Source organism: Podarcis filfolensis (genome assembly GCF_964270895.1).
Source record: "Podarcis filfolensis genome assembly, chromosome: 12".
Taxonomy (NCBI): Eukaryota; Metazoa; Chordata; class Lepidosauria; order Squamata; family Lacertidae; genus Podarcis; species Podarcis filfolensis.
In genome coordinates, this window is record NC_139614.1 from 17,942,073 (window position 1) to 17,966,819 (window position 24,747).

The window sequence follows — 24,747 nt, forward strand, 5'->3', positions numbered from 1 at the left end:
CCTTATAATTGATTCTGTGTGATGAGAACAGGAGACATTCAGATTTCTCCTGGCCAAATATTCTACCAATAAATAGATACAGACACTTTGCCAATAAACATATAAATTAATCAGGCTTTCCTTATTTTTGTGTTTACTGGACATAGGGATCAACTAAAGCACATATATGCTCATCAAATGCTTGATTCAAAATGTGATTAATTCATAAAAATCAACAATTTTTTTATTCCCACAGCCAACTTCATATATATCAGAAATCCAATTCTCAAAGAGTGGCAAATCCCCAGCAAAATTTGCTTGCTTTATTCTTCAGGCCAAGCCAGATGTGATATGAAAGATCCAGATTTAAGATTTCCCACATTTTTTATTTCATTTTTGTTCATTAGCAGCCACAAGTAGTTTTAGGATGTATTACTATGCAGAAGAGTATTTAACCCTTTCTCAGATGCAAATCACTCCCCCTGCGCAGCAGTTGTTAGTAGCTTCACAGGGTAATCTGCCCTTGTTTTTTCGCCCTGACCAGATAATAGTAGCTGCAGAAGGCAGGATTTATATCAAGGGGAAAGCATGGGAGTAATGGATTAAACGTTCTCTCCTAGAGCATCAGATCCGCAAACTTCAAAGCTTCCCTAGGGGTCTCCTAATGAGCAAAATAAAAACCATGGGAGAGTCTAATCACAATCTCCCACCAGTGCTTAAAATATGTTTATTTGGGATACTAGTTGCACAAATACACACTCTCCCTCTGTCAACCTCACATAAACATTGAAGAGCATATTAACTGAATTATGTGTTCCTGCACTTAATGTTAACTTTTCACTGGACAAAATGTCTATTTCTGAATTGGTCAGGTAGCTGATGTGGTGTTAAGGCACATGCAACGGTGCTAAGGCACATTTCTCCAACCATGCTCCCAGCTACTTGATTATGTGTTTCTGTGGATTCCAGTTGGTATATAATTTTAGCTTTTTTAAAAGTGTCCTTATTTCTACACCTGTTGGCTAGAGAAAGGACACAGTCTATATAAAGAATTCCTGCCACTCAGGATTCCTCAGAATTTGGTTCTAAGTGACAGTTAATATAATCCAGCCTAATATACTCACAATGGTACATTTATGTACATTTATAAATATATCCAGCGGAATTATCTTAATTGTAATTGATCATATGTGAGATCAGTTACATTTTCTCCAATAAATGTACCTCTAATCTAATCTTGAAATTTCCCCAGGTCACACAATTTATCAATTTGGGGAGAGCTGGAAATTCCAAAAGGTTGCCTGACTGCCATTTCCAAATAAGACATCATAAGGTTTGCCAACCATGATTTTAAAAATAAATAAATAAAGGGTTCACAACATTTAAATAGTTTAGAACTGAAGCCAACTTTTTTATACTAAGAAATCTACATCTACAAAATCAACAAGGGCAGTTTCTCAGCCATTTTACCCACCTCAAAAATCTACTGTTGAGTTTTGACTAAATAATCATAGCCTTATTGAATAAGCTGAAAAGTTTGTGGCCAAAGGCACTCTTGCGTTTTCCAAGTCACACTTTGAAGGAGGGACCTAATAGACATGAGATAAACTTCTTCAGCTAGTTGTTACAGTAATTTTTAGGACACAACGACAGATGCAGCAGGAAGGCTAAGTGCTTTGGGGATGCTGGACATGCCACAACGGCAAACTGGAGGCGAGTTCAAAAGTTCAGTTTGCGACTGTCATCACATGTTGCATGATGCCTGACATGCAGAACAGATAAAGGCCTGGGAGTGATAAGAGGTAATTGTGACTAATGACTTCTCACCTGACACACTGTTGACAGCACTTCCACACATTCGAGTTATCAAAGTGATCGTGTGAATAATGTAATGTATGAATTCACACTTAGGAATCCTATCTCTGAGAGGGGAAACTCGGGTTCCCTGTGCTATATTGCAAGAGACCAAATACAGATCTTTCCATGTAAGCTTGTCAAGAAGCTGGTAGAAGGAAAACACACAAGATGAGACAAGGTGAGAGAGAAAGGGATACATCTGGCGGTCTGCGTATCTTTGTACGCCACAAGAAAAAGGATTAGGGCAGTGCAATGCAGATCTGAGAATGCAGCCAATCAAATAAAAATTATATGGTCCTTCCATCTCCAAGAGACTCACTCTTAAGCATAACTGTGGACAAAACCAGGACTTATCTGAATTTTAGAACAGTAGCAAAGGGGTCATCCTGAACTACTGGCCATGCTTGTTGAGACTGTTGTGGGCAAACTTTAACAACAGCCAAAAAGCCACAGATTCCCCACCCCTGCAATAGTGGCCAAGTACATCAGTTTATATTTTCCACCACTCCTGCATATTCAAACCAAGCTCCAACACGTTAGGAAAGGGCTTCTTAAGGTCAAACTACACACATATAGGACCTTCCCTCCCACGGCTGATAGTATTAGGGCAATGATATTCATCCCCATCCTACTTAGGTGTCCTCCCCCACCAGCATAATCCAGTTCCGATTTTTTTTTAAAAAATAAGCACGTTCCTTATTTTCACACAATTACTTGAGTGTGTACCTTGGTTCTTAGACAAAATGACTTCGGGGGAAATTTGAGCCCTTGTGCTTCTTCTCACCTTTGACATTAATATTAAGAAATGCTTAATGCGCACCACTGTCATAGCCAATGAATTGTTCCTAGGCAAATCCTCATTCCCTCATGCAACAGAAAGCAGAATTTCATGGCACTGACAATTGTACTCCTTGGTTCAATTGCTGAGAATACCCTTACAATTGCTCACTTGAAGAACATCCCTTTACTGTTGTTTAACATAGCTAAAACAGCTCAAGCAGTATTGCATACAGCAGAGTACTGGGCTGGTTCACATAACCTAACCATGGTTAAGCAATTCGGAGAAAGCCATGAAATTACATACTCCCAAACCTTCCTTCCATAGCATTAATTCCACTGCCACCCTACTCCTTAACTGTGTTAACCGTTACACCAACATAAAACTTTAGCCATGGTACATAGACACAAACAGTGCTTTGGTCTAGAAAAATAGGTGCCAGTACTCACCATGAAGTTGTTACAGTAAGGGTCACACTTTTTAACAACAAAAAAAGAGGTGCCGGTATTGCATACTCGAGTACCCCCTAGAAAAAAAGCCCTGGATACAAATTAGCATCCAATTCTGATACCTTCTTAAGGAGGAACCTTGGTTGGCCTTAGTTATGTTTAATGACAGTGCCAAATACCGTCTTTAGAGAGAGTGGGGACCATTTAGGCGCCAAAAGAAGAGGAGTCAGCATGCAAGGCCAGCTCCTGATTGCTTAACCATGGCAACATAATCCAGAATGCTACATGTCCACCAGGTCCATAACTTGATTCTTCTTTTAGAAATATTTTAAAGCTTAGCTTACCTCTCATTGCACCATAGCAACTGAAAAAGAGAGGGAAAGGAGCTGGGAAGATGGCACTTGACATGACTTCCACCTAGAAAAAGAGGAAGGAAGTTAAAGAACAAAACAACAATATAGTTGACATTCCCAGCCTCCATCATCATACAGAATCATAGTAAAAACAAACTCCTAGTAATCACCTCCCATCCCATAAACATGAAAATGGCTAAAGGAGGCACTGAGTTTGAACGAGTTAATTTGTAACGTGTTCCCTTTCTTTGTACAGTGGTACCTCGGGTTACATACGTTTCAGGTTACAGACGCTTCAGGTTACAGACTCCGCTAACCCAGAAATAGTACCTTGGGTTAAGAACTTTGCTTCAGGATGAGAACAGAAATCGTGCTCCGGCGGTGCGGCAGCAGCAGGAGGCCCCATTAGCTACAGTGGTGCCTCAGGTTAAGAACAGTTTCAGGTTAAGAACGGACCTCCGCACGAATTAAGTTCTTAACCCGAGGTACCATTGTACAACTTGCAAGTCTCAAACTTATGCTAGGGTTACAGTCCAGAGATAGCGCCTAAAGCCAAAGTCACGTGTAGTGAAAACACACCAGGTTCAATGGCAGGTGAAATTGCTAAAGGTTTTTTTTTTTCCCCTGGACATCCGCCCCCTTTTCAATTGTTTAAAATCTTTTTGCTAATTATGTAAAGCTTTTGAAAGCACGTGAGTTAAAGGTGCATAAATTGCAAAGTACGAAAACACTGCTTGCAGCTGGCTTTCTAAATTCTGGTCTGCTGGTCTTGCAGAAAGGTGGGTTGTTGTTTTTTTGCCAGAGACAGCATTTGGAAGAACTGCTCACAGCAGTGCATAGTTCACAAATGGTGAAGCAATTTTAAGTGTAGGGTTCCTGAAGGTTGGAAATTGTTCTGAATATCTGCATCCTCTCTCTTTTCACACTTCTACTGCCTGGCCTTTAATTTGATCAGGGCTAGCTAGCAAGCAGGTCATTTTTTTTTATTATTATTATTTTTGCTGTACAGAAACATGCAAAACATTAAGTTGAATTTGAACGTTAACACATTGTCCTTTTAAAAAATTACTCACCAACAGATCACATACAATAAGACACGCACCCTCAAACAAACTCTAGCAAAAACAGATTTCAAGCTATTTTCCAAAAGGCAGCAAATGCAAACAACTAGTTGCGGGTTCGCTTCCTATGACAACCTCAGGGCAACAAAAGATAATAGGAGTTCCTTCAAATGACTATGTCCAGAGCAAAGACAATCCTCTGACTCTGGGTCATTGTTAGTCTTGAACAGCACAGTAGGTTACGAACAACAGAGGGTTTTGGTATGAAAACATTGGTTCAATAACTGGCAGAAGTCCAGTCTGTTTGAACTGATCATAGACAATAGATGTCATTTTTTAGTCAGGTTAGAGAGAAATGCCTCAATATCAGAGGCTCTGACCAGTGGCAGAGCTTCATGCTCGGGAACCGGGGGGTGGAGAACAGGTGGGGGCGGGGCTGGCGCACATCCCGGGGGCATGGCGCACCACCCACAGGGCCGTGGCGTGGGTCCTGGGGGTGCGTTGCCCCGCCCACAGGGGCGTGGTGCATGTCCTGGGGGCTTGGCACCCAGCACGGGCCGGGGAGCAGCCGTGATGGCACCCCACCAGGATCGCGCTGCCGGGCGCGGTGCGCTCCTCCCACAATCCTCTTCCTCCGCCAGTGGCTCTGACTATTTCTAGTCACTACAGGTGACCCAATGACACATCCTGAATCCAAGTACTGTAACGTAAAAAGGAAATAAATTTCAACAAAGAAAAGATGTAATGAAGTGTGTGTGTGTTTATGAAATACATATAAGATACTAAAATCCATATACATATGTTCCAGAGGTCCATTCTTAAGTTTGCAACCAGGAGCAGCTACTTCCGGGTTAGCGGAGTTTGTAACTAGAAGCGTTCATAACCAGAGGTACCACTGTAGTACATACTGGCACAAAGGTATACATGTTGTATGTAAGATACCTGATGTGGATGATCAAGTGAAAAACACTTATTTGCTGTGTGGTTTTGACAAATTTGTGACAAAGTTGAAAGATTTGCAGTTTCTGTCCAAAAACTGAAAATGTTCATTGAGGATAATAGGGTGGACTGTAAAGGTTTAACTGGGAATGAAACATAAAAACCTACTTGTATGTTTGTATTTTAATATAGCTAGATTAGAGAGCTAGATAAACAGATACAGATACAGGTATAGATATATTGTGTTTTCATTTTGTATTTATGTATATAGTCTACAGGATGTACATTCTTTTTTGGTGGTTGGTATGACCATGATTAGGACGCGGGTAGCGCTGTGGGTAAAACCTCAGTGCCTAGGACTTGCCGATCACATGGTCGGCGGTTCGAATCCCCGCGGCGGGGTGAGCTCCCGTCTTTCGGTCCCAGCTCCTGCCCACCTAGCAGTTCAAAAGCACCCCCAAGTGCAAGTAGATAAATAGGTACCGCTTTATAGCGGGAAGGTAAACGGCGTTTCCGTGTGCTGCGCTGGTGCTGGCTCGCCAGAGCAGCTTCGTCACGCTGGCCACGTGACCCGGAAGTGTCTCCGGACAGCACTGGCCCCCGGCCTCCAAGTGAGATGGGCGCACAACCCTAGAGTCGGACACGACTGGCCCGTACGGGCAGGGGTACCTTTACCTTATGACCATGATTGTTGGAACAACAACAAACATTAAATGTTGGTGTTCTGACCAAGGCAGGTTTTTGAAAATAATCTGGCTAGTGAGCCTTCAGATCATGAGGCCTTGGACTGTTCTTACCTCTCATGACAGTTCAAGGCCACACGATTTGAAGGCTCACTAGCTGGATTATACCATGTGTACCCATTAGATCAAACACTATATTATTCACTTATATGGTGCACTCAAATGCCCATTGAGTGTTATCATTTATAGCTCTAACTGGTGATGCTACTTTGCGATTTGCTCATGATAACATTTGGTTTATTATCTGTTGAGTTATAACTTGCTTTGCCAAGCAGCTTTCATGAGACCGCTGAGGAAGACCACAGTCAAAACCTGTTTGGGTTTTGTTATAGCTTGTTATTTTGACTGTTCAGTTTATCAGCATTTTTATGTGCTCTGCAATATTTCATGAGCTGCATTTGTTCAGTTTGTTGATACTGTATTAGGTTTATTTATACTATTCAATGTTGGATTATTATTATTATTTGTTTCGGATACAAATAAAGATGCCCATGGTTTCTTTTTAATTGGTACTATGCTTGATTAAAACGTACAGAATACACATATAGTCTTTTAATCCCAATTTTCTTCCCTAAGCCCTGCATCCAAGGAAAGGTGTTTATTAGCCTATGCTGTGGCTAATGTCTTGCACTCTGATTTGCAACGCTATCCTGGATCACCATCCCTAGAGAGATCACTTAAGGCAAAACAAGCCTGAGATAGGAGATGCACTGCAACACGATGTTTTCAAAGTAATTAGCTCTGAACAAATCATGTCGATGGGACACGTATCACAAGCAAGAAGTCCAGTGAAATTCTCCTGACAATGGGAAAAAATGCAAGCCAGTATCAGAAGGAATGCATGCTTTCTGTGGAAAAGGTTCCAAGTTCATTCCAGTCAAAAGGATCGGGTACGAGATAGTATGAAATACCTCTGCTTTGGGACCCCTGACCACCCCTGCCAGTGCTTATTTTCAAAAATGGAAGTACTGTAGTATCAGCAACAGTAACCTGAGTGAAGGCAACCATAGAATTACTGTGAATTTCTTGTTCCTCTCTTGTTTGTGTGACCTTGATGCTTGGCAGTAAAATTACACAGTCAATCACCAAAGTACTATAAATCACTTTGTCTCTTGCCCTTTCTGTCTTGTGAAAACTTATTTACTGCCTTTTGAAATTTCAGATTTAGAAAATGCTCTTTAATTTAAAAGTATCCTGGGCTCCAAAAGTTGTGGGGAAATACAAGTATAAAAGCCGAACGTATTGAGACACTTGTGTATATATTAGCACTGATCCTGCACCACGTCAGACGTCCGTTAAGCTGTATAGGCAAGGAACGCAACCACATACATAATGTACTCCTACTAATCCTGGCTCCAAATCCAGCTCTCTTCATGAAGCAATTTTTTCGCGGATACATGGCCATTAGGTAAAGCAAAAATTATGACAAAATATTTGAGTATAATTTCATTATCTGACAATCATCATATACACCGAATGTGAACTCAGTTTTCAAGTGCTGGCCTTTGTGTATCCAAAACAGCACCCCATCTACATGCAAGTGGAAAATACTGGCAGGCTTGGGGGAACTCAAATGGTATTTTGTGGAAATGCCAACGAAATATTCAGAGGCAGGCGGACTCACAAGGGAAACCCCTTCCAAAACAGTCCAATGAGGACTCAGGATTAGGGCTGGGCAATATCTGGTTTTCAACGTCATGATATATCACCAGCTAATCATCTCAATATACCGATTTATCACAATATCTGAAATAAGGATTGAGCTATGTAGAGGCATTGGCTGGCTTCAAATATTTCCTATGTCATGATTTTTGGATAACACACACACAATTCATGCTATTGCCAGGTCAAAAATTATGAAACCATTATAAAGATATGGACTTTAAGCTGGTTTGGGATGATATATTGATATATCACCCAAACCTACACTCAGCGTTCCAGTAGACACAGACTACTGACCGCTTGGTGGGGGAGAGCGGAAAAACCACAGGGGAGGGAAAACAGCATGGAGTATCCTTACAGAGGGCAGGGCCGAACAGAAGCAAACCGCCTTGAAACACTTCATTTCCAAAAATATTAAATGTAAACTTCCATGTCAGTGTGTGATTCCTTTACAGACCCACATGCAACAAGTGCCAGATACAGTCCCTGCATCTTCAGTCTCTTCCAACCATACAGCTTGAAAAAAGGACTGTACAAAGCCCAGGAGAGTTGCTGCCACTCACTGTAGCCAATGCTGGATCAATGGCAGCTTCTCATGTGCCTTACCGTTTCTATGGAAACTTCTTCAGAAGATCCAAAACTGCAACAAAACTGTTTCCTATTATTTAAGAGCCGTTACTTGTGTCCTTGATGCAAATATGGTTCAGCCCTGTATTATTGCTTCCAATGCCATTATATTAGATAATAATATAGGAGTAGCTTACCAGCAAGAAAAGGTAACACTGAAACTTCTGAAATTAATGCAAATACAACCATCCTTTCCTTTACAGTTGGATGGATATGTTGTTGCTGTTGGCATCTGTCTGTCTTGGGAGACAATAGTGCGCCTTCATGGGTGAAACAGTCAAACTGTTGGAAGGTTACAGCTCCTCCATGGCTGGAGAGACACGTTTTGTTGCAGCTGGGCAAATGAATGCGTCCGGTTGTGCTGCTGCAGATGCACCATGGTGCTTCTTCTCTCTGTGCTCCTCCCACCAGTCATTCATCCTCTGGTCACTACTATGGATGAACAGCCTGACTCAACACAGTGGGGTTGATGTTGCCAGCCTTCATGTCATGTTTGCAGACGTCTTTGTAACAGAGTTGGCCTGCCAACGGGCCTGGTGCCTAAAGCCAGCTCCCCGTAGAGCATGTCCTTGGAGATCCCACCTTCTTCCATTCTGTGTACATGACCAAGCAAGACGTCGCTGAGGCAGGAGTGTGAACATGCTGGGAATGTGAGCAAGAGAGAGCACATCTTTGTTTCAGACTCTGTCCTGCCATGTGATGCCCAAAGTCTTTCTGACACAGCACATGCAGAAGGCGCTGAGGTGTCGCTCCCGGCTGGTCTAAGTTGCCCACTACCATAAAGCAGCATGCTCAAGCCTGGTAGAACTTCATCTTGGTATTGGACATTAGAATCACATTCTCCCATACTCTTTTGGAGAGGCAAGCCATTGCCATAGCTGCCTTGCCAATATGCTTGTCCAGCTCAGCATCAATGGAGAGGCTGCTGGTTATGATGGAACTCAGGTAGACAAAATTGTCTTACCACCTCAAGTGTATGATCACCAGTGCTGATGTGTGGAATGCTGGTGATGTCTTGACCTAGGAAGTTGATCCCTGCCAGACTGATGGTAAGACTGAACGCCCTGAAGGCTTGGGCAAAATGGTTGATGAGTCTCTGTAGCGTCCTCAGAGTCAAGGCTGCATCTGCAGACAACATCTCTCATATAAGGACCTGCCCCATTTTTGTCTTAGAGTAGAGATGCGTCGTTAATGTAAATAAGGTTCAGTCTTTGTACTGCTTAGCATAGACCCATCACTGTCATGGATCCTGAAGACAGTGCAATGATTTTCTATACACATCTCTTTAGGATGCTGCATGGATAGTATTTTTACAATGCAGTCCTATGCATATTTACTCTGAAGTAAGTCCAACTGAGCTGATTTTCTTGTGTGTCCAGGATCTCAGCCTTAATCAGAACATCAGAAAGAACTTTATGCCAGTAAGTGCTGTTCAACAGTGGGATAGATTCCCATGAGAGGTGGTGGCCTCTCCTTCCTTGGAGGGTTTTAAGCAGAGGTTGGATGGCCGTCTGTCATGTATGATCCAGTTTAGATTCCTGCATTGCAGGGGGTTGGACTAGATGACCCCTGGGGTCCCTTCCAACTACAATTCTATGATTCTATGAAAAAGAACATCAAGTCCAAATACAGAATAAATGCAATTTCACGTATTTAACCCATTAAGAATAAAAGATGTATGATCTGTAGCTAATGCCCAATTTCGATTGATCTTTTCTGGAAAACAAGAAAAACAATGATTCTTGTTTATGCCTCTTTTATAAAGTGCATTCATACTCTAATGGATTTTAATGTTACAGCAAAGTACACTCCATACTTTGGCGCTTACAACAGACTTTTGGAATCATTTGCCAAAGAGGGGTTATTAAATTTGGACTAGTACGTTTAAAGACATATCAAGGTTCTATGCTGTCACTTATATCAGAGCGCCTGAGAGTCAAGTAATAAGTGATATAAGAACGAAGGCAAGAGCACCATTAGAACCAAACCAAAATCAAGAGCACCGTGGGAAATGTAATTGGTGAGCCTGGTTGCTTTGGGAAATGGGGTGCCTTTCCTTCTCCACCAGCCCTTTGCAGTGAAAACAAAGCCATCATCTTCCCTTAAGAATGCAAGGAGAGCCTCCTGTTCTCAGTGTAGCCAACCAGACGGCTGTCAAAAACACATAAGCAGGATTCAAGCACAAGACTCTCCCCTCCTGTAACTTCCAGCAACCGGTATCAAGAAGCACTGTTGCCTTCCTCGCCATTATCAATGCAATCACATTCACAATAGGACCTGCAACTGCAGGCGCCCAAGTCACCACATCACTCCCAGGACAGACGCATGGCTCAGGCATGGTAAGTGCCACCCCCCTCAGTGTGGTGCCCAGTGTCCCCTGCCCCCCCCCCCGCTACTCCTCTGATGGCACCAATACAGATCACGGATGTGAACCTCAAACTGTCCCAGAAAAATGACCAAACTTTTAGGCAGAGAACTTTTCAGCCAGTCCTTGTACTGCTTAGGATAGACCCATCACTGCTGTGGATCCTGAAGGCAATACAGTTATTTTCTAGCCCGGCTCTACTGTTCGCTTCTACATAGTTCCATCCTTATTTCAGACATTGTGATATACTGATATATTGTGATGTTTAGCTGGTGATATATCGCAGTGTTGAAAACCAGGTATCACTGAGCCGTACCACGTACACATCCACATCCACACACACACACAGAGAGAGAGAGAGAGAGAAAGAAAGAGAAAAAGAAAAAGAAAAAGAGAGAGAGGTGGAATCTACACACATATAAAAATGCTGTGAAAATGCTTTTTTAAAAAACGTTTTGAAAAATATATTGAATTTGCCATAGCTCACTATCACCATCTAGTGTCATAGTTGTATATTGCACTTTACAGCACACTTAAAATGTTTTATTTGCAGCTGTATAGCTGAGTCCAGAGAGAGACTGAGAGACAGACAGTGGACACAGTGGGGAATGAGCTGGAGCCCTGAAACAACTAACTAGCCCAGGATGTGACAGAAGAGTTTCCAATTGCAGCAAAGAGCGCAAATTTCTAATGTGGGACCACCAATTCTGCTATAATGCAATTTTAGGCTCTGGACTTATGGCCTTCTGGTGACGTCCTCCTCTTTAGGGGGCAACACACTGCATGGGGGGGGGGGCCTTACCGAACTGCTGCTGACTGGTTCCCTGGATTTCTGCCTCAAAGTCCTGTCCTGACACCACCAACGGGACCACTTATCTCTACAGATGGACACAGGTGTTATGCACATGAACACAGGTACAGTCCTTCCCCAACTTCTGTTCAACCTCTTTAGCTGTTTAACAGACTGCAGCCTGTATCACAAACAACAAAAATTGGTCCCTGGGAATTTATCTAAACACGGTCACATGCATTCTTCTTCAAACATAGCTCTGTGGAAGTGAAAAGCTTACATCTTTGCATCGGCAGATAGTGTTCTTAGGAAAGGTGCTACTGCCAACTTTAAATGTTATGGGGGAAGGTCAAAGATATGTGAGGAGATAAACCCGAAAATTTGTATACAGTTTTTGTAGATTTGCCATCCACCATAATCAATAAAGGCAAAGGTATGTTTCAATCCGATTACATTAAATATTGTGGAGTGGTTTCCCTTATTCTTTCCTCCATAACTCTTCAGCACATAAAACGAACATCGTACCACTTTCCTTACTTTTAATTTATTAAATAGCAGCCAGAAGTTTAAAACAGTAGTATTTCATCCCTCTCGCCCTCACACACACAAAAACCATTATCTAAAGCAACACATTCAAGACCAACATCCAAAAGGTAGATAATGATGTTAAATACAAGCTTTGGCAATAAAACTCCATTTTCCTTTTGCAAAGTGAACAGATAAAGGCCAGAAGGATGTGAAGTTCCTGATTTAATTTCAATCAGAAGCTGATCAAAATTGGACACATAGCTGCTGCAGGGTAGATCAAATTTGCATTCTGGCTGAATTTCATTCCATAAAACGTTCAACCTAATCTAAAACTGGGGCTTTTTGCTAGACTTTCCAAGGAAGAGCCTATTAGTTCTCCAACAAATCTGTGTGCATCAAGGATTCTTTTATCCACAGAAATGGGGTTAGCATACAATTTAGCTATTCATTTATGCAAACGATAGTAAACAGAATTATAAAAGACAGATAATAAAGAGCAAATGAGGTTATTTTGTTTCCCGCTTTATGTTGTCAGACTTCTGAGCATAGTTTAGTGTTTTCTATTCATGACTTTAGAATATCAAATTACTCCCTGATGATGTCTCAGATGTGCTTTTGTCTGCAAATGAGAAGGAATAAAATACCAAGGCATTAACGTTAAATTACAATCGTTAATGGTGTAAATACGAAAATAATTACTGCATCGTATCATCAATTGTTATGTGTTCATTACCTAAGTCCTTGCAAAGCTTTCGCTTTCTTGTTAACAATTATTTTTACTTTGTTTTTGGCTGGCTATTTTATGGCTTCCCAGGCACTTTAGCAGCATTCAGCACTTACACAAGCCATTTAATCCTGTTTAAAGCTTCATTTAAAAACTTCCTCTCGGATACTTCTTAACTGCAGGGGCCACGCTTTTCACTTCTGTCCTGATGCTCAGAAGCATAGCACAGGCACTGGGGGAAACAGAGACATTTGTCACACAAGATTATCTAAAACCCAGCAAAAGAGCTAAAGTCTCCAAATCTCCTTTTAGCCCTTTCTCGGATGTAGCTCTGCTGCAAACAAAATAAAAATAAAAAAATCGATCACACGACCGCTTCCACCAGCACAGCATATAGTTTGAGCTCCAGTGCCCACAAGGCAGGGCAACAGCTTCATCCGGTTGCATTTTTATTACCTCTACTCCTCCTCGCCCTTAAGCAGAAATTGCAACTTTCCCCCGTCAGCTGCCAAAAGTGAGCTCACATGCACACAAAACTGGTTTTGCTGATGGCAGCTAAAAATGCCACTCGCCACAGTTCTTCTCAGCCCGTGACCCTTCCCTCTCGGGTTAACTCTTTTATCATTTTGATGGATTCCGGCTGCTTCACTGCCCATTAAGCACCCCGGCCATTTGCAAACCCACATTTGGGGCGCGCACAAAGAGATGCACCAATGCAAAATTGGATCATCGTCATCGTTATTTAGTGAGAGATATAATAATAAAAACAACAACAGCAGCAGCAGCAATCTGATGTCATGGTGAAAAGGAGCCACCTGCTCTTGAGCCAACAGCCAAACTTGTAAACAACACCGCTTCTGAACTCGTCCCAAATTTTAAACGCACTAACGGAAAAGCACGAGGACTAGAAGCCTGGAAAGACTTTTACGCGCGAATGGACTCGCTCCTGCAGCACCTCTCCACTTTCGAAACATGCAACATCATTTAAACACTTTGAAAGGTTATCGAGATTCATTCCGAAACCAGATGCACAACCTCCCTGCTGTCCAAAAGTCGACGGAGCCTGGCAGGGCACTGCCACCTGAACTCGATGCAAACTTTATTCTAGCTAGACCCTTGCGCTGCTGGCACAGAAAGGGGATGGGGAAAGAGCGAGGCTCCTTTGCCCCGGGGAAAAGCAGCTGCAGCAGCGCTACGAACCGGCCCTACCACGCCAGGCTTGCAAAAGCAAAGCCGCTCGCCCTTGCAAGCCACAGCTCCTCACAAAAGCAATGCCAGCAGCACCCCCCTCTCTCCCAAGCGCAACTCCAGCCCCGTGGCTAAAGTCGGCCAACTCCTCGGAGTGACTTTTCGCATGAGTTGGGTGGCTTGCAAGATCGCACCCCTCCGCTGCCCTCCCCCCCCGCGGCACGCTCGACTGCAGAAGAGACTGGAAAGCAAGCAAACAAGCAAACAAACCAACAAAAGGGGGAGGGATGCTTTAAAGCCGAAACAGCGGCCGCAGCAAAAGCAGCCGTATGGATGAATGGGGACCCCGCCGACTGCGCGCATCTCCCCTGAAGGATGTGCGATTTGCAGGAGAAAGTCTTCAGGAACCGGGATTTTGAGCATGAGCGCGAAGGATGATGCACCTGATGGCCGGAGCAGCCCCCTCCGCCGGCTCCTCGGCTGCTTCGCCCAGCGCCTTGCTTACCCGTGCATACTAGTATGCCATGCAGAGGGATGGAGATGTAGGAGCACACGCGACTACAATGGAGACGGCATGAGCACGGCCTTTACCTTGGCGAGGGGGGGGGGGTGTTTGTATCTGTGTGTGCGCGCGCGCTTCTGCTGCCGGGCGCCGCGGCGATCGCCTCCTGTCAAAGCAGCGTTCGGCGCTTCTTCCCGACCCGGAGGAATAGCAGCGCCCGGTATCCCCGCGCCGCTGCCCGCGCCGGTCCACGTGCCGCTCCGCCACGCCCACCGGCGCGCTCTCTCAGCTCCCGATTTGCCTCTCCCGCCGCCGCCGTGGTGCTTTCGGAGCTGCTGCCTTGCAAAGCTTGGGCAACGCATTTGCAGGCTGGCCCGCGCGACGCAGAGCGGCGCCTCTCTCTCTTTCGACTTCTGCCTTGCCCTCGTTGAAGAAGGAAACATGGGCTGGGCTGGGGCGGTGGAAAAGGGAAGGTAGGAGGCAGTGCCCGCTCCAGGTTTGTTATTCAGAACCCGCCTTTCATTTCAGTGGATCCCAAAAATACAGATGCTATAACTCCCCTTTTCAAAAGTCATGCATCGTTCCAAAAGAAAACACTTAGCAATAAGATCTGGGAAAACCGAAGAGCAGGTTGCTTGGTTAATTACTGCGCCGGAATTTCGAAAATGCCCCAGATTTAGAAAAGACACTTTCCACGGCCCCACAGTGGTGCGGTCAGGTATTCTTAGACTGGAGCCAATGGCTTTTCAGTCACTCCAACCATGGTGATGCATTTTATTTCGCTTCAAAATCAGGGCCGGATTAAGACATTTAGAACCCCTAAGCACTTAAAAGATTTGGGTGCAGCCCGTGTATATCTAGTTCAAAATATAAACAAGAATAAACGGCAAAATAAAATTTCATTTTTTGATATGAAACCTACAGTTGGATGGAAAATAATGTTTATTTTTGTATATTTGTAACAATAATTTTATTTTTGTTGAGCTGCACCATATGGCCCATGGTAAATCTGGAAAAGGAAAATTTATGTGGTGCCCCCCTTTCCCTTGATGCCCTAAGCACATGCTCATTTTGCTTAATGGTTAATCCAGCCCTGATCAAAATGTAATAAGCCAACTGGAGTTTGGGGGGCTGCACTCCTGCACTTAATGCCCAAAGCCCTGCCCCAAGGGCACCACAGTCTCTTCACTGCTGTTATCACCAGCTGCTGCAGCTCTGCATCATTGCCACTGCTAGCACCTGCGATGTATGACTTAGCTGAGATTCCTGCCTCATGGGGTTGGACTAGATGACCCTCAGGGTCCCTTTCAACACTTTGATTCTGTGATTTCCGGGCAGAGAGTATTAAGCACATAAGAAAAGGTCTGCTGGATCCCATCAAAGGATGCCTCTGAGAAGCCCACAGGCAGGATCTGAGCTCAACAGCCCTTTCCTCATTTGTGCTCCCCTGTGTACTAACTCTGATATTGGAGATAGTACACAGACATCATGGCTAATAGAGAGCCTTATCGTCCATGAATTTGTCAAATCCTCATTTGTAGCCATGCAGGTTACATCACTACATCTTGTGAGAGTGAATTCCGTAGTTTAAAAAATGTGCTCTAAATCTTCCAGCATTCCATTTCATTGAATGACCTGGGTTCCAGTATGAAAATGAGAGGAACATGCATTTCTGTTCACTTTCTCTCTAGACCATGAATGTTTTCTTCACCTTTTTCCATGTTCCCCTTCACTTGCCTTTTTTTCTAAACTAAAAAACTCAAAATGTTTCAACCTTTCGTCATAGGGATGTTATCCTAGACCCATGATCATTTTGGTTGGCCTTTTTCTGAATCTTTTCCAGCTCTACAATGTTCTTTCTGAGGTGCAGCAAACAGAATTGTACACAGTATTCCTAGCGTGGCCAAACTATGGATTTGTACAGTGGCATGATATTTGCAGTTTTGTTTTCAGTCACTCTCCTAATTATCCTCAACATGGAAATTTCCTTTTTCACAGCCGCTGCATACTGAGTTGACATTTACCTTCATTCTGATGGTAAATGAAGCCTGGTCACAAACTCAAATCCCTTTTCTGATCAATCACCAGTGAATAGCATTTGTTATTTGAATTCCCATAACGCAGAATGCAGAAGTCCTTTGGGAGCTCCACCCAATTTTTTTTTCTTCCCACCCTGAATAGCTTGACCACTTCACTGCTCACTCCTACTCTAGGTTATTTATGAACAACTTTAAAAGTACCAAGGCCAATACCCCCCTTGTCACATCCATCCGTTGGGAGAACTCTCAGCTTCCTTTAGTTACCAGTTACTGACCTATCCTCTTATCCCATGACTGCTAAGCTTACTCAGGAGTCTTTTATGAGAGACTATTGAAAACGCGCGGGTGGCGCTGTGGGTAAAAGCCTCAGCGCCTAGGACTTGCCGATCGAAAGGTCAGTGGTTCGAATCCCCGCGGCGGGGTGCGCTCCCGTCGCTCAGTCCCAGCGCCTGCCAACCTAGCAGTTCGAAAGCACCTTCGGGTGCAAGTAGATAAATAGGGACCGCTTACCAGCGGGAAGGTAAACAGCGTTCCGTGTGCTGCGCTGGCTCGCCAGATGCAGCTTGTCACGCTGGCCACGTGACCCGGAAGTGTCTGCGGACAGCGCTGGCTCCCGGCCTATAGAGTGAGATGAGCGCACAACCCTAGAGTCTGGCAAGACTGGCCCGTACGGGCAGGGGTACCTTTACCTTTACCTATTGAAAACTTCTTGAAAGTCACAATGTCTACTGGATCTCTCATGCTTACTGACACTGTCAAATAATGCTAAACAGTTAAGTAGACAGCACTTATCCCTGCAGAAGCCATGCTGATTATTCTTCAGCAATAATTGTTCTTCTATATGCTTGGTAATTCAGTTTTTAATTGTGCGTTCCACCAGTTTTCTCAGAACCAATTATAAGCTAACAGCTCTCTCATTTCCTAGAACCTCCACATCCTTTTTTAAAAAAAATAATTGGTGTTACTTTGGCTATTTCTTCTTTTGCATTGGATTGAACTAGTTTGTTCTAGCCCAGCAAAATCTCTTGACTGGAACTCTTACAGGAATCATTAAAGCAGGAGTCGCCAACATGGTGCAATTAAAATATCATGGACTACTTCTCCCATCATCTCCAGCTAGCATTGCTAGTAGTCAGGGATGATGGGAGTTTGAGTCTAACAATTTCAGAAAGCACAACTTTGACCACCTTTACATTACAGGCTTTGCCATCTCCCTAGGTTTGACTGGGCCAGTCCCTGCTGGTTGCTGCACCAGACCATTATTCCTATGTATTTTGTATTTTTAAATAGTAAAGCAAAGCAAAAAAAAAAAAAAAAAAAGCACAGTAGGTGCAAGCATCGCCCTAGTTTTGACAGGTTTCCTAGTTTTGCAACTGTATTTGAACACCATAGTGCACAACTATATCTGGATACGGTTGTAACTTGGTTCTCGAACGCCTTGGTACTCGTACGTTTTGGCTCCCGAACACCGAAAACCCAGAAGTGTTCCGGTTTCTGAACGTTCTTTGGAACCTGAACGTCTGACGCGGCTTCTGCTGCTTCTAATTGAGTGCAGGAAGCTCCTGCAGCCAATCGGAAGCTGCGCCTTGGTTTTCTAACTTTTTGGAAGTCGAATGGACATCCGGAACGGATTATGTTTGAGAACCAAGGTATGACTGTATTTCCTACCTTCCAAAGCATGCTATTCACACTACTACATGGGTCTAAGGGATGTTTTCAACTTCCAGCAAATGTAGTTTGATATTTAGGCAGTAATCCTATAACTACTTACCTAGGAGTAAGCCCCATTGAACTCAGTGGTACTTACATGCATAGGATCGTACTGCCATGTCTCCCAGTACATAAAACAGGTTCATAGCCTTCCACCCTATCCAGGACTCGTTCATCATCTCGCTGCAATTTATCTTGGTTTGGTGGCTGCAGAGTCTCTACAGATAAACACAACAGAGGAAAAACAGATGAATCAGATCTTTGACAGCCATAATGGGTTCAAGGTAGCATTATGTAAACATTATTAAGTGCAATAAACACATGTCAGCATTAGACACTCTTATGTGGATGTGCCAGTAAGAGTTACCGTGAACTTCTTAGTCATAATGTCTTTCTAACTTTATGTAGATAGTATAATAGCAGTTCAAGCAGTGCTGCAGCCTTGACGGGAAATCTTTACCTTGTAATAGATAGGCCAGGTCTGAAAGAGTGCCACTGGGAGACTGTACGCTTTCATTCATATAGATGCTGCGCATTTGTCGGACTGACAGGGAGGCTGGCCACCAGCTTTTTGCAGTGTAATTACTAGTAGAGCAGTGTTTTAGAGGCCCTGTTTGCTCCCGCCCATCCGGAAAACAGGTGCGGTGTGTGAGTTTTAATGTGAAATGTAGGACTATGTCCTGAATGGTGATTTTTAACTCTGCTGAAATAGGTATTTTTGCATTCTTACACAAGTAAGAAGAGGGAGGATAAATGTCAATGTTCAGGGAATCTGATCTTTCGCATGCTGGACAACCAAGAATTGGAATCAGGTCAGCAATTTTTTTCAGCAGGGGGCCGGTCCACAGTCCCTCAGACCCTGTGGGGGGCCGGACTATATTTTGAAGAAAATATATTTTATTTAAATTTTGTAAATTTTATTAAATGATTTTGTTTAAAATGCATCTGTGGGTTATTTGTGGGGCATAGAAACTTGTTCATTTTTTTCTCTCCAAAATATAGTCCAGCCCCCCACAATGTCTGAGGGACAGTGGACCGGCCCCCTGCTGAAAAAGTTTGCTGACCCCTGCTCTAGATGTTGTTGTACATCAGCTCCCATCATCTCTGGTCACTGACCAGGCTATCTGAGGCTGATGTAAGTTGGGAGTCCAACAATATCTGGAGTGCCACACAGGTTCCCCACCCCTGCCCTAGGCACCCTAAGAAAGTTTACAGCCTTCTACTTGAGGCGCTTCACTTTCCCCTCTTGCACTAGCCATTTTCCGCTACTCCAGCAGCAGGAAGTTCCACAAGTTAACACTTAGTCCTCCAGATGAAGCTAGGGACTGGTCTACTCTTGTGCTGCATCTTGCAGATTTCAATCCTTCCACGCCAAATGCTCCAAAAGGAAAATGTAAGTAGACGACAGCATTTTATTATGTTGTCTGTCAGTTTGCTTTTTATTACATTTTTAACATTGATGTACTGTAATATGTTTTTAATGTTGTACAACACCCTGGGATCTTTGGATAAAGGGTGGTATATAAATGAATATGTATAATAAATTGAATATTTATAATAAATTAATAATAAATTGAATATTTACTATTATTAGTAGTTTATTATTACTCCTGTTCCTTTTTCTATTTCTTCCTCACTTCCATCACAAACACAGGTTGGGGGTGTTTTAAATGCCCCCTTCTCAAGATTAGGTGTTTTAGTGACAAGGCAAGATTTGAATCAGAAGTCTGGCCCCACCCCTTGATAATGATTGACAGGAGGGGGTGGAGACAGAGTGGAGAAATTAGGGCAGTGCAGCTGGTAGGTGAGTGAGCTTTGTGATCAACACTCAACCCCCATAGTGGGGAATCTCAAGCCCAAAGACCAATAGCGGCCCTCTAAACCTCTCCACCTGGCCCTTGGATCTCTCTCTCCAGGTCATACCTATCCCCGGCTCTGCTCTGCACCCTCCCTGAGTGTTTTTGCCCAGATAGACTGTGTACCTAAGTACTGACAATGCCTACTACTTGTCTGTATGGTGGACACAGAGGAATGGGTGGGGCTAAAATACTGTGCCAAGGTTCCATTTTCATTTGTTTCTCCACCCACTTTGCCTCTGGCTTCACCCTTCATTGATATATGGCCCTCAGAAGGTTCTGCAGAAAGGAATGTGGCCCCTGGGCTAAGAAAGGGCCCCACTCCAGCTCAAACCCTTTCTACACACACACACATAAATAAAATCGGGACAGAAGTAAATTCTCTATGCTCTCTCCCCCCCTGACACATGTGCACAGTGCCAAATTTTATGACCCCTTTGCTAGCTGAGACTAATGGCCAGTATTTGATATGATGTAACGTGTTTTCTTCTTTCTTCGTTTTCCATCACACTTCCAGTCATACCAAACCAGATTTCCTAACCCTGGTCTCTCTCCCAGCTGCTGATCTAAAGAAAAATTTGTTTGGTATGGGGAAGATTCCTATCTCACTTCTTTCCCAGTCTGGGTTCTGTGATTATTTAAAAACTGTAATTAAGATTGTATAGAAACATGGAATTAAACTACCAACTTCTTAAGGCAATTGGTGCCTTGTGAATAATTAAAGTAAAAATTGCCAATGGAATTGATGCCAGTGTGGATCTGTGAATCAATTAAGTTGTCAAAATATTGCTGTGTAGTGCCCTCAAAGGAAATTTGCTCCCGAAATGTGTATTTAAGGGCAATTTCACTGTATTCCTGCAAGATTAACCATTATTTTAATATATACCTATTGTGGTGATTTAAAAACTAGCCCGCAAATGAATATGCTAATATCTGATTCTGTGGAAACGAGTGATTACGCCACTTTCTAACATCATTGGCAAAAGCTCCTTTGATCAATTATTTCTTGTTTAACTTCTTTTGCTATACTGTACTTTTGGATGTCACACTCAAGTTCTAGCTGCGAATAAAAGGGGCTTAACAAAGATAAGAGCACTACAGGGATTCATAATGGTGAAATCACTTACTTGCACTTCTCATCTCTACGAGCAAATGTCTGAAGTGAAATTAATTTGGTGATCCCAGGTTAGTCTGCAATGGGCCCTGGCCCATGCCTCAAATAAGCTAAATTATTGTTATTATCCCTATGTTCTATTTTCAAACAATAGAAGTTAATTGAGCTGTCCTAATCATTTAATTTCCGGTATTAAAATGAAAATGTTTATGTTTGATGAGAGCTGCCATGCCTCAAAGGGATCTGAACTGAACCACTTGGGTGCAACCCATATTCTGTAAATGCCCTGGGTTCAAACAAACAAATGAATGAATGGCAGGCAGGACAGAAGCAATAACTTTTAATCTCTCCCCCGCCCAACTCTGGGACATTTGCAGACTGTTTTTATTGGTATTTGGCTAGTTTATGTCAGAAAATAGAATACTGACTAGAGGAAACATTGGTTTGATCTAACAAGACGATGATGTTGATGGATTATTTTATCCCGCTCTTCAGCCACAAAAAGTGAATGGAAGTGATAATGCAATCCCTACCCTCAGGTTTACAGTGTGTGTGTGTGAGAGAGAGAGAGAGAGAAAGAGAGGGAGAGAGAGAGAGTATGTGTGTATGCATAACACAAAAGGAAAATGGACTGGGAGGGAGGAGCTGAAAAGCTAGTTCAGGCACTGTTTCTTAAGTTACAGAATTCTTGTAGCGACCAGATAGAAGAATAGAATAGAATAGAATAGAATAGAATAGAATAGAATATTCAGCTTGAAATTCCTCAGCATAGCATATAAGCAAGGAAGAGAGTATTACTGATGCATAGTGTGGATAACTAGGGTGGTCTTTATAGCCATCATATCCACAGCATACATTTAAGCACATTTATGCTTTAATTTCCCCCCCCCCTCAAATAATTCTGGGAACTGTTGTTTGTTAAGAGTGTCCAGAGTTGTTAGGACATCCCTTACAGAGCTATAGCTTTCAGATGTCCACTATAAGGTCACAGAATGGGCTGTTAGTTCTTAAACACCAGAACCCCAACTCATGATGGGGTTATTTTTGAGCGTTCAGTTGTTCAGCTTACATATTTGTAAATAAACTCAAATATAAACTTATTTTTTCATTTGGATAAGACTTCAGTTTTCTGAAGGAAGGCTTCCTTCCTCTAATATCTTTCCTCTGCTTGCTAACCACGCAAGTATCCTGTTGGCCTTGGTGGTACTTTTCCTGATCTGCAGTGTACTACCTTTCAGCTTAGCTTCTGTGATTGTGGTTTTTGAATGTCTCCCAAACATCCTGGATAAATTTAGCTCCCTTGACTCTGTGGGAGAGCACCCACAACAACATTCTTCTATGTATTTGCCCATAGTTCATTTTAGAACTGAAATACTGATATAGATACTATTTTATTTTAGGGGTGTCCACTTTGCATTCCTCTCTTCTGTAAAACTTCAGATATATAAAACTCATACCCTCCAACACTTTGAAGCCAAAATCTGAGTCACCTTCTTACCATTTCTTGTGAGAGCATGGCAGCCATTTTTGTTACCACAATCTCGCATGATTTCACACACCTACCCTGGCCCCAAAAAGGACTTCTGGGGGGCATGGCCCCCCAAAACACACATTTCAGGGCACCGCACAAGATTGCAGCCTCAAAAAAAGCATTTGGGGGGGGGCGGTGAGTGGAATCACGCTGCGAATTCATGTGAGATCGCAATGACCAAAATGGCCGCTGTTCCCTCACGTTAAAAAACACAGGATGTCCCAGTTTTCCAGGACACTTTCAGGGCATGTAATCATTCATTTATTGCATTAATATCCTACCTTTTTTTTTCTCCAAAGAGCTCAAGGTGGCATACATGGTCTCCTCCTGGACTCATTTAATCCCCACAACAATCCTGTGAGGTAAACTAAGCTGAGAGGATGTGACTGGCCTAAGGTCATCCATTGAGCTTCATAGATTGGAACCTTGGTCTCTCAGGTCTTAGTCCAACATTCAAACCAATACACCACAAACTGTTTACGTTGATAAACTGTGCTGCCTTTCCCCCCCCCCCAACTTTTTCTGTTTCAGTGGATTATTTTTTAGTAAGCTGGATAAATTGGTGTTTTCTGAATATGACTAGTATTGTATGGTTTTGCTTGTTTCTGAGATATTGTGACCAGAACTCTAAGACTATTGAACAACCAGATATGGATGCGCCAAGTGATTTAAATGTGCAGCCTGCTGTATGCACAAGGCTTCTGTACATATAAATGTACTTCGGAATAGACAAATATGTATACGTTATACAATAAAAACCACCTGTTGCCGATCTATATTCTATTGCCAGCAGGGTGAAGCAGAACAATCAAGTGTCTCGTGACCCTCAACAGCCTCACTCCTTTCCCTTTTAAATTTATCCCACGGATTTGAAATGCCTTACCTCGTATTATTATTTTTTAAATACATTTTTATTGGAAATTTTATTTACAACATAACATAACCCCCCCACCCCCAATAAAGAAATCCACCCTTATTAAACATGAACATAACATACAATAAGCATAACATACAACAATACAAACAACCAAATAAAAGACTTCCTTTATCCTGTATTTAAGTTATAATTAGAAAAATCTTAAAGGAAACAGCTGATAAGAAGTAAATAAGGAGGCCAGATGCCAGATACTGAAATGTCTTAACTTGTAATGCCAATAAAGGGATTTGTATTGTATTGTATTGTATTGTATTGCCTCTGAGGACCATCCTTCCAGCCATGGCTGGGCTGTTGTAATATCTTCCTAGAATACCAGCAAAATGGCCTGGTCACAAAAAGTGATGGCCTGGTCATAATTTTGAAAACGGAACGGGTTTTGCTGAGTTGTCGTGTATGTGTGTATTTGAATAGGGGACAAGGAGGGAAGGGATGTCTTAAAATAAAATGAGAGAGAGTGTCTCATGGGGAAACCGAAGAAGAGAAGCGAGAACGAAGGGATGTGGATGAAGCTCTCCAATACTAATAAAAGGCTTCATTCACCTCAGGCCCAGAGCAAAAAGTGCTGTACTTGCACCTTGGTATTAAACAATAAAAGAAACGAGAGGCCTGTCATTCAGGGAGGAGATGCGCCTCTGACTTCCATTCAGTCTGATGTGGATAAAAAAGGGAGGGAAAAACCTAGGGAGGAGAGGGTTTGATTAATGGGCTTTTGTGGTTGTTTGTAACCAAGTTCACCCCTATTCTGTCTGCACTAAGGTAACCCCGTTTGAGACTAACTGCTAAATGTTTATATTGCAACTAGCTGCTAAATGTTTCTTTCATATTGCTCTGCTCCATGCTGGCTTCATAGATTTGGGCACGTGGCTAAGGTAAAAATATTCGCACGGGTTATTATCTTAGCTTTCAAAAACAATGAAGAGAGAAAGTACATAATAAAACATTTGCATGTCATTTGTGTAGGGTTTTTTTTTTAAATGAAGATTTCAGAATAGCCTGAAGGAACTGTGTAGGGCAA

General features: G+C 42.8%; 1 protein-coding gene across 10 annotated transcripts in view; it reads right to left on the reverse strand.

Annotated features, from left to right (window-relative positions):
* Positions 1 to 24,439, reverse strand: part of RARB (retinoic acid receptor beta) — a 341,400-nt gene extending 316,961 nt beyond the window's left edge. For 3 of the 10 annotated variants that reach the window (XM_083578111.1, XM_083578117.1, XM_083578109.1), the window contains exons 1-2: positions 14,549 to 14,646; positions 3,408 to 3,480 (exon numbers count right to left, since the gene is read on the reverse strand). The gene's annotated coding sequence lies outside the window, so the exon portion shown is untranslated. Of the gene's footprint in view, positions 1 to 3,407; positions 3,481 to 12,971; positions 13,190 to 13,890; positions 13,957 to 14,548; positions 14,912 to 18,391; positions 18,513 to 23,557; positions 23,631 to 24,272 lie in introns of those variants that run through there. The other 7 variants (XM_083578112.1, XM_083578121.1, XM_083578114.1 and 4 more) reach the window with 6 other exon arrangements.
* Positions 24,440 to 24,747: the final 308 nt, after the last annotated feature.